Consider the following 17,095-nt stretch of genomic DNA (forward strand, 5'->3'; position numbering starts at 1 on the left):
GCTACTCAACGCCAGGAGTTTAAATCTCAAAACGCACGCACACAAAGTACTCCTCAGTATGGAGAATGACGACATCTGTGCAGTAACTGAAACCTGGTTCAAGGCTCCATAGAGCACCTCAGCACTACCGGGTTACAACTCATACCACACATTTCGGCCACAGGACATGGACTGAAACACAAAAGGAGGGGGTGTATCCATATTCATCAAGGATACCTACACCACCAGGTTAGTGATGCAGCATGATACCTCTGAAATCATCCATGTGCAACTAACATTGGGCAAATCTGCAATGCAAATTGTGGCCTGCTACAGATCACCCTTCATGACCCAAGACCATCACTCCACCTTTATGGAGACACTGGAAAACATGAAGGTCCTACTGAACACCCTGATATTGGGCAATTTCAAAGACCACCACTCCGCCTTTATGGAGACACTGGAAAACATGAAGGTCCTACTGAACACCCTGATATTGGGCAATTTCAATTGCCCTACCGTTAACTGGGAAAACTACTCAAGTACAAACTCCCAAGTCCAGCGCTTCCTGGAATTTATCAACTCAAATGTCTTGGATCAGCTGGTAAACTCCCCTAAAAGAGGTGGAAACATATTGGACCTGGTCATCACCAACATGGGAGACAGGTGTTCCACACTGGAGGTTAACCCGTTACTGGTTAGATTAGACCATAAACTAATCACTCTGGATGTCCACACCACACCATCACCCCCAACCAAGGAAAACCTTTTCTATAGTAAACTTCACCTTACTTAAGACAGAGGTGGTAAGTTTCACAGCCCCCACATTAAAGGATAACAGTGTCCAAGTTGCCGGAACCTTTACAAATCACTCTATGAGCACCTACAAGGATGCATGGATCATGCCATCTCTAGCAAAACCAAGACTCGCTCCCCTAAGAGAAGGAAACCAGTCTGGTGGACCCCTGCAATAAAGAGGCTATACAATAGAAGGAGGAAACTTGTTCAGAAAAAAAAGCAAATCCCAAGAAGGAAAGACATCCAAGATCAGTATCAGTAAGAAACAAAGGTCCCTCATAAAATCATCCAAGGCTAACTTCGAAAGAAAAATAGCCAAGGATTCAAAAGATAACCACAAAGCCTTCTTTAGCTATGTCAAGAATCTAACTGGCAACTTGCAGATATGCTCTGAGCTATTGCAAAATAGCACAAAATATACTGAACCTACTTATATTGCCAACATCCTGGCAGATAGATTCAGTGCAAACTTCACCCCCCTCTCACCCCCAAAAGGGCCCACAACAATACCGGAAAAGTGTAGTGTCCCGGAAATCACAGACGCATAGGTGAAAACAGCCCTTCCAAAAGCTAAAAGCACAGCATCAGTGGGACCAGATGGTGTCCCAGGCTGCATCTTGCACGAACTACAAAACTTACTAATCCCCCACCTAAACACACTGTTCAACCTCAGCCTCTCCACAGGCTACGTGCCCATAGAATGTCGCACAGCAATGGCTATTCCGTTCCTCAAAGGAGGGGCCAAAACTGACCCTGATAACTATTGCCCCGTAAGTCTGACTAGCCTGGTCTGCAAGGCTATGGAGCGCATCATCATGGAACTCATTAAGAAAGACATTGGGAACCTCCAAACACTTGACCCGACTCAGTTTTGCTTTGTTAAGGGCAGATCATGCCTACTAAAACTGGTCGACTTCTTCGAGACAGTCACCAAGGCCATAGATGAGGGAAAGGTGGTTCACACAGCCTACCTTGACCTTGTCAAAGCTTTTGACACCCATTCCCCACTCGGGAATTATAGAAAAGCTCACCAGCCTGAACATAAACCCATACTTCATGAGATGGGTTGGCAACTGGCTTACAGACATAACTCACACGGTAAGAATAGCGGGCTCCAGGTCCGACTCTAAACCAGTCACAAGTGGTATCCCACAAGGCTCGGTCCTGGGACTCCTACTGTTTGGCATATACTTCTCAGAAGTACAGGCAAACACAGGAGGACTATGGCTAACCAAGTTCACCAATTCCTGCAAACTGGGAGCATAACTGACTCTTTGGCTGACACGGACATTCTCCAAAAGGGCCTTACTGAGACGGACACCTGGTGTCAAAGTCATGGTCTCAAGCTAAATGCCAAAAAATGCATAGTCATCCCGTTTGGGAAAACCAAAACATTCATGAATTACCACATAGGTGGCAGCCCTCTTAATACAGAAGAGGTAATAAGAGATCTGGCAACCCAGGTAGATAGTAATCTCTCTTTTGACAATCATATTGCCAATGTAGTTAGGAAATCCTTCTATGTAGCCCATCTAATTACTGAAGAGTTTGCATCTAGAAATAAAGAGGTTATAGTGCCCCTCTACTCATCACTCAACAGACCCATCATAGAGTACAATGCCCCATTTGGAATGTACCTCATAAGACACTTCCAACAGCTGGAAAGACCACAAAAGTACCTCACCAAGAGGATTACTGGCCTCAAACATATGTTCTATGCAGCCCAACTGGAAAAACTCCGGCTGTATTCAGTGGCATATCGCTTACTCAGAGGTGATCTATGCCTGACTTACAAAGCCAAGTCCAACTCAGAATTGATGGACATGCTCCACCTAAAGAAATCCAAGTCACTGCGAGCCACTAGCTTTAGTAAGCAAAACCTCACTAAAACAATTAATAGAACATGCTGGAGGGACAGATTCCTGTTACAAAGATTCCCCATGCTTTGGAACAAAATTTCTAACTACATTAGGCAGAGCCCATCACTAACACTCTTCAAGACAAAGCTTGATGAGTGGATGGGGAACAGAAAATACACCCCTGGGATCACTTCAGTGGCTCTTCTTGACAGAGGTTCAGTTAATTAATCAATGGGGGGGGGCAAAAGCTGACACACTCTGGCTAGGCTTATAAATGCCCCAGGCAGATAGCCTAGTACTTATCTATGAACCTATAAGCTACAAATTACTACAGCACTCAACCTTTCTCTTTACCTAGAGGAAAACAGTTTTTGTACTTACTTTCTTCACTTGCTTAGAGAAAAACTGCTCTTATACTCACTTTCCTCACTTGTCTAGAGGAAAGTAGTTTTTTATTCAGGCATGTCCAAGGGTCAGCTCCCAGTTTTCTCCCCTGTCTATCTGATGAATCTGGGAATCATGGGGCAATGTAGCAATTGCCTCATGTACACAAACAAAGCTCTCCTTCTAACACCCAACACCACAACCTGTGAGAGATGCACTTATCTAGCCAAACTGGAGGTAAAGCTCTCTCCAACCAAGACTGAACTTGACAGTCAAGAGGAGAAGGTAAACACTTGCACCACACCACACTCATCACATAGTCCCACTAAACCTACACCGCCAAAATCCACACATAGAAATACAAAAACATTCATGGAGGCTCTCAATAATAATCTGTTCAAGCAACAGTGACCTCCAAAGCAGAAAAGTAAGCAACCTTCACCCCCAACACAACCCAAAAGACACATAGCCCACAGACTCAGTGTGCCACTCAACCATAGCCCATAAGGCAAAACAACGTACCCAACACACTAGTTTAGGTGACTCTATAGTCAGGCACACTGATGTCCACTCACCAGGCTAAACAAGGAGAAGATTACTGTCAGCTGCCTGTCAGATACCAGGATCCGCCACATACACCATGCACTCAGGTCAATCCACAACAAGTAAATGTGCGAATGACCTAATGACCTGAGATGTTGATGACCCTGAAATGAGAATGGCCTGACATGTCTATCTCCTATTTCCAATGGCCGATCCTGTGACCCAGCCCCCCTGAGTAGCATGCTTAGCCTGCTGCCAAATACCACCATTATACCAGCAAGAAAATGATTGAGTGATTGTAGCTGCTGATTGAGTCATTCTATTAGGGGGGTCATGTGTCATTGCCCTGTGTTTGTGATAGGGACGGATGTCGGATAGGAGCCAGCATGATGCTTTGCCAGAGATGGCCTGCTGATTTGCCCTGGGATTCTGACCTACTTGAGGCTCTTGCAGCCCTTAGGCAAGGTTCAAAATGACGTAATATCACTGTAACAGTAAAATGCAATGCAAAGGGTAATGCTACTCAATGCTAGAAGTCTAAACCAAAAAAAAAATGCACTCCCACCCAACCCTAAAATGGAGAACATTGATGTCTGTGCAGTGACTGATGGATGAGGGGTCAGAAGTCCCCAACCCCTGCATTATCAGGCTATAACTCATACCACACTTTTCGGCCACCTAACCTGGACCTCAATGCCAAAGGCGGAGGTGTGTCCATATTTATTAAGGATATCCACACCTCCAGGCTAGTTGCTTAGCATAATGCATCCGAGGTTATCCAAGTGCAACTAACTCTGGGCAAAACTGCAATCCAAATTGTAGCTAGCTGCAAATCCCCCACCATGTCCCAGGATTCCCACTCCTCTTTTCTTGATATACTGGAAAATATTAGGGTTCAACCAAATACCCTAATAATGGGTGATTTCAACTACCCCACCATTAACTGGGAAAGCTACTCATGTACCAACTCCTTCACTCAATGCTTTCTGGAATTCATAAATTCCAATGCCCTGGATCAACTTATCCACACCCCCACCAGAGGCAACAATATCCTAGACCTAGTCATTACCAAGATGAGTGAGCAGTGTTCCACACCTGAAGTCATCTCCTCATTGGTCAGTTCCAACCATAAGCTAATCATCCTAGAAATCTACATCCGCCCCACCCCCCATTAAGGAAATCACAGTAAAAAATTTTTCCAAAGCCAACTTCATGCTTCTTAAGACAGAAGTGTTGAACGTCATGACATCCATGTAGATGGACAATACAGTTACAACTGCTGAATCCTATACAAATGCACTGTATAAGCACTTACACAAGTGCATGGATCGTGCTATCAGAAACAAAACCAAGATGCTATCCTCCAAAAAAAGGAAGCCAATCTGGTGGTCCCCTGCCATAACCAAACTCTACAACAAAAGGAAGAAACTGTTGCAAAAGAGAGTAAAATCCCATGAGTGGAGGAGTTCCCTGGTCAGCCTCAGTAAGAAGCTGAGATCCCTTATAAGATCCTCCAAAGCTAGTTATGAAGATAAAATCACCACTGATTCTAGGGACAACCACAAAGCATTCTATAGCTATGTCAAGAATCTCAATGGCAACACCCAGATCTGCTCTGAGTTACAGCACAAAGGCATGAAAATTACAGAACCAACTGATATTGCAAACGTCCTGACAGATAGGTTCAGTGCTAACTTTACCCCCCACCCTCACCCCCTAAAGGGCTCATGTCTATACAGGAAGAATGCAGAGTCCCTATATTCACAACTACACAGGTAAATAGCTGCACTCTCTAAAGCCAAAAACACAGCATCCATGGGACCGGACAACATCCAAGGCTGCATTTTACAAGAACTTCAGAACAAACTGGCTCCCCACCTAAGCACCATGTTCAATCATAGTCACACATCAGGCTTTGTGCCCACTGAATGGTGGACAGCAACAGTTATCCCACTCTACAAAGGGGGAGCCACCACTGATCCCAGGAACTATCACCCTATTAGCCTGATGAGCCTGGTCTGTAAGGCCATAGAACATATCATCATGGAACTCATAAACAAAGACATTGGTAACCTACAAACTCTGGACCCCACCCAGTTCGAGTTTGTGAAAGGCAGATCATGCCTCCTGAACCTGATCGACTTCTTTGAGGTAATCACCAAAGCTGTAGATGAAGATAAGGTGGTTCACACAGCCTATCTTGACCTTGTCAAGGCTTTCAGCACCATCCTCCATTCTGGAATTATAGCTAAACTCGGTAAACTAGGTATAAATCCTTATGTCACAAGATGGTTTGCCAATTGGCTCACTGACAGAACCCACACTGTAAAAGTTGCAGACTCCAAATCTTACTTCAAACCAGTGACAAATGGCGTACCACAGGGTTCACTCCTGGGACCTCTCCTATTTTGTATCTACTTCTCTGAAGTACAGGAGAAAACAGAAGGCATTTGGCTAATGAAGTTCGCAGATGACTGCAAATTAGGAGCCATAATTCAGTCCCCAAATGATGTGGACATCCTACAGGAGGGCCTCACTGAGACAGATGCCTGGTGTCAGAGCCATGGCCTCAAGCTCAATGCCAAAAAGTGCATTGTCATCCTCTTTGATAAAAACTCTGTACCCATGAACTCCCACATAGGCAGCAGTCTACTTAATGCCGAATGTGTGATAAGAGACCTGGGGACCCAGGTAGACCGTATTCTCTCCTTTGATAATCACATCACCACAATAGTCAGGAAATCCTTCTATGTGGCACACCTCATCACAAAAGGGTTCTCATCCATGAAAAAAGAGGTCATTGTTCCCCTCTACTTGACACTCATTACACCCATTATAGAGTACAATGCCCCTTTTGGAATGTACCTCACAAGACATCTGCAGCAGCTGTAAAGGCCACAGAAGTACCTCACAAAGAGGATTACTGGCCTCAAACAAATGCCCTACACTGACCGTCTCAAAAAACTCCAGCTTTACTTTGTAGCATATCGCCTGCTCAGAGGTGATGTGGATATGCTACACATAAAGAAATCAAACAAAACTGCTATGCACGTGGGTTCTGCATGGCCGGGAGAGCTCACATATTAAACACAGTAGGCCAGCAGTGAAATGACTCAGAATATTAAAAAAAGAAGTAGAAAACACCCATACCGAGTGTAAAAAGAAACTTTAATGTACACAGACCGGTTTTGGCACACCAGTGCCTTCTTCAGTGTGGGAAAAAGTAAATATACAAAAGGCTGTGAAGCATCACTATTTAAATATGACCACCACCAATAGGAACCATGGTATGTTCCTATAAACCAAATACATTAACATGAGATCATGAATAATGTAAAATACAAATGATAAATAGAAGAAATAAGATATAATAATATATAGGCTACAAATTAAGATCAATAACAGAGAAATGTAATATTACATAAAGACCCTATGCTATCCAAACTTTGATATGGACAAATTATAAAAATAAAGCACAAAAGATTGAATTAACCCCATAGGTCCCAGACATTTACTTTATGCCATTTGGAACTTGGTTGGCATAAATTAGTATAATAATTTTGTCTGGCTATTTTGTGGGACATTGGCCATTTTGTTGGAACTAAAATTCATAACGCATTATGCTTGCAACTTTATATATTGTGTGGTTGTAATTGGTCCAAGTTGTACATACATGTGTATTGTTTACTTTAACAAACAGTTGCTATATACTGAGACATTTAGATTTTTTGTTTCCTTTCTCTAGGACATCATTTATGCTTTGTTTTTACATGCATACATAGTGTTGTTTTGTAATTTTATGAACATTTCTTGCAGTATCAGCTTTCAGTTGGGGGTTTCATGTGAATTATCATAAGCCTATACATATTGTGGGGCAACTAGGCCACAGAGCTTATATGTAATATTTTAACAGCATTGGTGGTATTCTAATCATTAGGATACTATGTGCCTAATTCCTTTTGGGAGACATTATGTTTTGTCTTTTTGGGGTCAACCCATCATTAGATAGGGGGCTCTAGGTAAAACACTATGCACATAACTGACAGTTGATAGCTTATAGATTTTTGTTATGTACACTAATGGACCTATACACAATTAATTTTACCTAGGCCATATAGTGATCCTATTTTTACATATATCTTTATCAAGTATATAATTTGGTCACTGTTCTAGTTACATTACAATTTATGGGTCCACAGTATATGATCCATCCGAGTTTGTAATATGTGTTTTTTAACACATACCTATGAGTGTTTAGCTTTACTGTTTTGGCATATTGTGGACAATTGTGTTTTACAGGCCCTGAGGGATTTTTTTTCTGTTGGGTGTATATAACTTAGACATTTGCATATAACCATTTGCACATTCTTAGGTTGCATGCATAGCTGGATGTTCCTTGCATCAGTCTATCATCGTTTCTTATTATTTTTGCCCTAGTTTATCACATTTCTATTTACAATAGGTGGCTATTATACAAGTCAATGTGGTATTGAACATACTCTCTCTTTTTTAAGTGTGGATTATTATTTGATAATAAGGATTTTTGGTGAATCCCTGACTGGCATTCATTGGTTTTGCTGTCCATTATAATTTCACCAGTTTATACTTGTTCAGATATTTCTCGGGTTGGTGGCGCTATCTGCTTAACTAAATTATAGGTCCACAATACATTCACAGCATGGATCTTGAAAACATACTCTCTGGATTATGTGCCGATCGGGAGGACATAGGTGTATTTGGCATGAAGTCCTCACCAGGCAATAATCCTTGTGATCAAGCACAACAAATACCTCCGGATTGTGATTTTGCCTTTCATTCCTTGACCAAGGGCTTAAAGAATCTTAGGTCAAACATCTGGCACTTGAGACTATTTCGTGCTTATGCTAATCAGAACATTGTCCCTAGGGGCCATAGGATTCGGCTACATCCTCTGGTCGGCCGACCAGATGATAGGCTTAACACTGAATGGAAGGAAGCCTTACAGACAGGATCCATGTTATTTGTGAATGCACTCTTACAATATTATGAGAGAATGGTGGACACCAATATATAGGAGGTTAAAACATTATGTTTAGACTGTAAGAAATTTGAGTCACATCCCAAGTTTCAGGATTGTCTCAAGAAATTGTCCCATGAACTGACCAACCATGAGAAAATTACTAAAGAAAGAAAGATAAAAAAATTTCATAGAGATTCTGTGGACTATCAGAGGGGTCACCCCTTTGAGTCCAACAAGACAGTCAGATTCATGGATGCCAGTCAGGGATCATTATCGGTTCTATCCAAAAAAAGACCACGGTCCATGTTAAAAAACAGAGAGAGGTTCAATACTAGCACGTCAGGAGAGGATTCCTCTTTTACTGACAATGACAGCACTGATCCCAAGGAGTCTCCGCATAGAAAGAAATCGAATAAGAATATCCCTTTAGACTTGGCCCCAGGCATCGTGGTGGATGCAAACACAGGAATAGACACAAGACACAATTCACTGGAGGGATTAATCCAGACCTTTCTAACATAGTTCATAATGAATGCCTGAATGTTTTAAACCTGTCGAATGTAACATTATCTTCTGAACAACAACTTTTGAATAAAGGGCTTAGTTTTGTCCCTGGCTTTTTTTCTAATGAATATCATATTGTCATGGATGTTCTAACTTTTTGTCATAATCTAAACTTGAAATTGTTTTTCACCGACAGGGAAACTCAAAGATCTAATGAATTTAGATTTTACAAATCGGATTTTCATCCCCCCATGAATAAACATGTTTTGATATTTATGCAATCAGTACTTAGAGATTTACATTTCCAACATACAGATTACATTATGTTGGGGCACAACCTTTCTTCACAAGAAACTATGGCCCTAGAACAATTACGTAACAATCATGACATTACGATTTTACCCGCTGATAAGGGTGGACCTGTGATAGTTTTGAACATGAGTCAATATCTTAATGAAGGTCAGTCTCAATTGGCAGACACCGAATGTTATATGTACATGGCTATTGATCCCACTCCACACTTTAAGAAGGAAATTGATTCATCTTTGCATCTAGCTTCGGAGGAAGGGATTAGTACTAGGAACTGTGTTTTACAACTTACAGTTAGGGACCCTCGCAAACAAATCTTTTATTTTTTGCCAAAAATCCACAAATTTCTACATAACCCTCCTGGCAGGCCAATAGTATCTGGAATAGGTTCATTAACGGAACCTTTATCTGCATTTTTGACTCAATACCTCAAAGCACTTCTGACATTTGAAATAAAACAAATAGTCGTCCGCTTGCATTTACCATAAAGGGTATCCTCCAGCAACACGCCAGTCACAAATACAGAATGTCTATAGCTTCATAAATTAGTGTAAGCCACTCGATGAGTAAAAACATATATTTAATAAAAAAGCACCAAGACCAGCATAACACAAACACTTGGGATTGAGCGCGCTTTCATCTATCTCGTCAAGACTTCATCAGAATCCATTAACTTCACTGTGAAAAGACCTTAAATACAGTGTTTACTAATTAATTAATTGATTAATTACAAATTTGGTTAAAGCATCTTGCTAAAAATGATATTGTTGAAACTTATAATACATTAGCAAAATATAAACTTTTCACAACAGATAATGTAAAAACCTGTTATAAAAATTGTATATATGTATATAAAAAAACAATTATATAAAAAAATTCTTTATGTATGTTGTATTATATGTATATATGAATCACTAAATATTACTTGATGTTAAGTTATTTACAAGAAAGTTACATTTCAAGAATAGCCTTGGACAAGGAGAAAATACGGACGTAAATATTTTTAAAAGGAAAAGTGTATTCAACCCTCCCTTGCAACATGATATTGCTAATTTTGAGAACCAAGTTCTATACATGATTAGGGAAGGTTACCATGGAAATGACGGAGTGAAAGAACTGAGTAATTTGACTAGTGAGGAAGTTACTATCTTGAAGAATTTACAGGGCAATGACAAAGTTAGGATTATGAAACCTGACAAAGGGGGTGGAGTGGTCCTTATGGACCACTGGGACTACACTCGTAGGATGTTGGACATTCTTAACCAAGGGGACAGATACCGAATAACATCCAGAAACGAAATGAACATCTGTTACAAGAAAATAGACTACTGGTTAGAAGACAATCTTTTACAGGGACTTATTAGCCTGGATTTGTATAATTATTTCAAAGTTTCCAAACCAGTTATTCCAGAAATATTCGGCATCCCCAAAATTCATAAAGATGTACAAAATCCCCCCCTTAGACCCATTGTAACTTCACAGTGTTCAAAGACACAGCCCCTCGCTATATTCATAGACACAAAATTAAAGAATTTCCATCTGAATTACAATCATATATTGGTGGATTCATGGGACTTTCTTACTAAATTTAATGAGGTTCCATACAATGAAAATTTTATTTTTGTGACTATTGATGTCAGAGATTTATTTTCCGTCATACCCCATGATATTGGGTTAACTTGGTTTGAGCATATGTTAGTGGAATTTAATTTTTGCAATGGGACTGACTTTAGGTTAATTCTTGAAAATATGGAATTAGTGTTGAAAAATAACTTCCTCTATTTTCAGGGTGACATATATCATCAGATAGGTGGAGTGGCAATGGGTTCCTCATGTGCCCCCACCTACGCCAATATTATTATGCTTTTTTGGGAGCTTGAATATGTCTTCAAATCCAGCTTTTGGGAATGCGTTGTTACGTATTTCAGGTTTTTGGATGACATTTTTTTGGTGTGGAAAGGGACTGTTGAACAAGTCGAGGAATTTATAGATTATTTACATATGACTACCACCTTCTTGGAGTTTACTTACCAACATAATAAGGAACAGATAAATTACCTTGACGTGACTATTACTAATAACAAGCCGGGAAAGAAATATGAATCTCGGATTTTTAGAAAGAAATGTTTTTCCAATTCTTATGTTCACTTTGAAAGTGACCATCCCTTCTATCTTAGGAGAAATATAGTTAAAGGCCAAATGATTAGGGCCTCTCGCATGACTAGTGATGATGTTTCATGGGCAGAAGAAATTGATTTAATACAAAGTTTTTTTAGGGATAGGGGCTATCCACTTAGACTCATTAAGAATGTTAAAAGAGAAGTTATGAGAAAACGGACTACTAAATATAAACCGTTACTGACACAAAATCATGATATATTAGGACAGATCACAAGCATTTCTTTAAGGACCAAAAGTAATATTGTAGAGGTGAATAATATACCCCGTTTGATGCTGACTTATTACAAAGGGATATATTGGATACAAAGAGGCATAAATGAAGTATGGAAAATGTTCTCAAAAATTAGTGTAGATGTTCCCATTTTCCAACAACCATTGAGATTTGGGTTTAGGAAAAATAATAATTTTAAGAAACTTTTTGAGAGGAAGAAGGTCCCTTGTGTAAGTGGAACACAGCGAAAAGTGGGGACTTACAAGTGTGGCAGATGTGGGCAGTGTACCTTTATATTGGGGGAAAAACTGCTTTGGCTTAGTAGATTAAGCCTAAAATTGAAAAGTACTGGATACCACACTTGTCATACCAAAGGGGTGGTTTATCTGGCCCTTTGCTTGACCTGTGGAAAATACTACGTCGGTAAAACCGAACGTAAGTTAAAGCAAAGGGTCTATGAACATACAAGAGACATAAATAAAAGAAATGATAATAATGCCCTCTTTAGGCATACTGAGGAGTGTATGAATGCTAATATTAAATTTTGGGTGCTTGAAGAGGTGTTAAGAAGTGATAGGGGTGGTGACTGGGAATCCCTTTTGGAATACAGAGAAATGATTTGGCAACTCAGGCTTGATGCCTGTGGTTCCAATGGGATGAACGACCACCTCTCCATAAAACCAGCCCTGAAATTATTATCAAACAACCCTAAATTGAGTTAACAAGTACAATTTTTATAATTTTTACAATTTCTTTTATATTTTGTCATGGTTGTATAAAATAAACATAATTCATTCATTATATAATAGATAGGTGACATTGTTTATATTATTTGACGATATTTTGAGTACATTATAAGTAATATATTTTGCATCTTGGATGTTTTTAAGTAATTAATTTTTGGTTCATTTTTGTGTACGATAATATTTAGTGATTCATATATACATATAATACAACATACATAAAGAATTTTTTTATATAATTGTTTTTTTATATACATATATACAATTTTTATAACAGGTTTTTACATTATCTGTTGTGAAAAGTTTATATTTTGCTAATGTATTATAAGTTTCAACAATATCATTTTTAGCAAGATGCTTTAACCAAATTTGTAATTAATCAATTAATTAATTAGTAAACACTGTATTTAAGGTCTTTTCACAGTGAAGTTAATGGATTCTGATGAAGTCTTGACGAGATAGATGAAAGCGCGCTCAATCCCAAGTGTTTGTGTTATGCTGGTCTTGGTGCTTTTTTATTAAATATATGTTTTTACTCATCGAGTGGCTTACACTAATTTATGGAGCTATAGACATTCTGTATTTGTGACTGGCGTGTTGCTGGAGGATACCCTTTATGGTAAATGCAAGCGGACGACTATTTGTTTTATTTCATTTGTTCCTGACGTGGAGGAGTGGTGTTTTTGGTCACTTCTGACATTTGTCAGGGCTAGACTACAAGACACCACACAATTCCTCAATATTATTCAAGACACTCAACTGGAGCCTGGCTGGTTTATGTGTTCCCTGGATGTCAAAGCATTGTATACTAGCATCCCGCATTGGGCGGGATTACAAGCACTACAGTATTGGCTTGACAGAGCAGATTTATATTTGCCAGGATTTAATACGTTGCTTATTTGTATGACGGAGCATGTTTTGATAAAGAATGTCTTCTATTTCCAGGAACAATGTTACTGGCAGCTCCAGGGTACTGCTATGGGAGCATCTTTTGCTCCCATTTATGCCGATTTATTCATGGCATATTTTGAGGAATATATGATTTATGACCAGTCACATAACATTTACTTAATTGAAATTGACATATGGCACAGATACTTAGATGATTGTTGGATGGTGTGGCGTGCAGATGCCGGATACCTACAGGAGTTTGTAGATGATCTTAATCATAACATTTGGGGTATTCAGTTTACAGTAACTTTTGATTTAGAATCCATCAATTTTTTGGACGTTACTGTTTTTAGAAATAGGGATCACACCCTAAGTACCAGGGTCTTTTGCAAATATCCCCAATATAATACTTTACTACATGCTTCCAGTATGCATCCACGCTACACCATCAAAAATATTCCTAAGTCTCAATTCATGTGTATCAAACGCCTCAGTTCTACCAAACCAGATTATGACAGGGCTGGTTCAGATCTATTTCAGAGATTTGTACAGAGAGGTTACAGACAACAGGATATTTCAAGGGCATGGAACTGGTCCAACAACATGGACAGGAATACTTTATTACAATATAGGACACGAGTTGGGGATGGTTCTGAGCAAGTGATTAGGTTTGTCACCTCTTATGGGAGGAACTTTAAGGCCATTAGGGGTACCATAAATAGACATTGGAACGTCCTCTTGGCCAATGATTATTTAAGAACCATCTTGGGTCCAGCCTGTCAGTTCTCCTATCGTAGAGGTAAAACCCTTGGGTCGTTGTTCTCTCATTTCAAACATATTGAAAGTGGGGGAGGAATCTATAAACAGTTAACTATTTCAGGGGATGAATTATTGGGTACGTTTCCCTGTGACCATTGTGGTTCATGTAAACAGATTAATAAATCGAAACAATTTTCCAGTCGCAACATCAGTAAAGTATTTGACTGTAAAATCTTTGGCAATTGCAGCAGTAACTGGGTGGTCTATTTGGCTAGTTGTGATTGTTCAGCTTTTTATGTAGGCCAAACTTCGAGACCACTCAGAACTCGAATTAATGAACATCGAAGTGACATTAAAAATAGAAAAGAAACTAATGCTTTTTATCATCATGTACTTAAACATCAGCAGGCAGTGTTTTCATTTATGGTCATTGACAGGATAATTGGAGATAGAAGCCATTCTCAAGAATGGCATACCATATTAAATCACAAGGAGAAGTATTGGATCATTACGTTGGGTACGTTATTCCCACCGGGTCTGAATGACCATTTATGAATATAAATACACCTTTTGTAACATGGGCATGTTATGATGCTTCCAAAGGTCTGTTTCTGCCATATGACTTTTGTATTTGATTCCCAATTGTGTTTTTGTAAGTACAAACAACTATTCACTACAACATATATTACAATACTATTTTTTATGTATTCAGTTTTCTGGGACCTATGGGGTTAATTCAATCTTTTGTGCTTTATTTTTATAATTTGTCCATATCAAAGTTTGGATAGCATAGGGTCTTTATGTAATATTATATTTCACTGCTATTGATCTTAATTTGTAGCCTATATATTATTATATCTTATTTCTTCTATTTATCATTTGTATTTTACATTATTCATGATCTCATGTTTATGTATTGGTTTATAGGAACATACCATGGTTCCTATTGCTGGAGGTCGTATTTAAATAGTGATGCTTCACAGCCTTTTGTATGTTTACTTTTTCCCACACTGAAGAAGGCACTGGTGGGCCGAAACCAGTCTGTGAACATTAAAGTTTCTTTTTACACTCGGTATGGGTGTTTTCTACTTCTTTTTTTAATATTCTGAGTAATTTCACTGCTGGCCTACTGTATTTAACACATAAAGAAATCTCAATCCCTCCAAGCTACATACTCTAGGGACCTAAACCTTGTCACCACAATAAACAGGACATGCTCGAGGGATAGATTCCTGTCCCAGAGACTTCCCATAATCTGGAACAAGCTACCCATCTATGTCAAGCAAAGTTCCTCATTAGCACTCTTCAAGAAAAATCTTGATAAGTGGATGGAAATAGTAAACGCACCCCAGGGATCACTTTGGTGGCTCTGCTAAACAGGGGCATAGGAAAATAACTTTCTTGGGTGGCGCAAGCTAGGGAACCTTGTTGGCTAGGCTTCCTTAGGCCTTTGGTCTGATAGTCAACCTATGAACCTATATATATATATATATATATATATATATATATATATATATATATATATATATATATATATATATATATATAAACCACAACTCATAAGTGGTGCACGTACCCACTACTGTGCAAGGATTCAAACTACACAACCAACAAAAGGATGTGTCCAGCACTAGTATGAAGCTCTCTAAAGTCTGTTGTAGTGCAGCATTTTGCAAATTATAATTGCCTTATCCTGCTCTGCAATGGACTTTAGAGATATTTCTGCTAGTACTGGATACATCCTTTTGTTGTTGGCGTAGATATATATATATATATATATATATATATATATATATATATATATATATATATATATATAGCTGCCATATTCTTAAAGCAACACAAACTTGAAAGTAAAATTGTTAAAAATATATTTGATTCACTTTACTTGATGTATGATGCTAAAAAAGAACTAAAATTATCCTGCCAAAAGTCTACATGATGGAATATAAAGTGCAATAAGAAATTCAAAAGAACTTATCCAATAACAAATAAAAATAATAATAAAAATAGAAATAATAAATAATTGCTTCCCCTTATCACCCGACCAAAGATGTTATCTTTTTAAGGCTTTTAATTTAAGAAGACATTTGATGGAACACATGGCATTTAAACCAGGAGAACTATATGCATTGGTTCTAAATTGCCAAAATAGTTCATATTAATCTAAAAGAAGTTCCCATAGGCCCCCTCTAATGTTCTTCTTGACTTTATCAATCACAGTAAACAAAAACCTATGTGTTGGCTGCATAATCACATGTTGAGCCAAAGCATTATTTTCAGCACCTCGGGAGATACTGTATAGATGTTCATAAATATGTTGCTTGAATACCCTCTTAGTTTTACCTATATAAAATGCCAAACTATTTTGGCATGTGAAAAGGTAAACTATACCTTGAGAATTACAATTAAATTTACCACTTATCCTGTATTTTTTGTGTCTAACTTGAAAATACTCTCCTGTTTTTATATGGCAACAATATCTACGTCTCCCACATTTGGCCATCCCAACATTGCTACTATTACATGTGATATTGTTATGGGCCCTTTCTAAGAGATTTTTAACATTAATCCCTCTTCTGTAAATAATTCTTGGTTGCATTCCCAATATTTGCATCAGTTTTTGATCTTCTAGAATTAAAGCTCAATTATTAAATAGAATGTTTTTAATAGAGACTCGCATGTATAAATAGTCAAAAAGCTAGTACTAAAATTATCATTAGGATTAGCAACTTGAGAACTAGAATCAAGTTCAGTAACTACATTAGTAAAACCTCTATGAAATAAAGGTTTGAAATGTCCTCTAGTTCCCTTAAAAGCAACTTCTTGAATTAAGTTATCTAATAGATTTATTGGATATGAACGTTTAAGGAACATAGATTTTAGAGCCTTACATTCAAATACAAAGTCGCTATCCATAGATGTCATACGGGAA

This window comes from Protopterus annectens, chromosome 2.part0 (assembly GCF_019279795.1).
Source record: "Protopterus annectens isolate FY-2018-M chromosome 2.part0, PAN1.0, whole genome shotgun sequence".
NCBI classification, from domain to species: Eukaryota; Metazoa; Chordata; order Ceratodontiformes; family Protopteridae; genus Protopterus; species Protopterus annectens.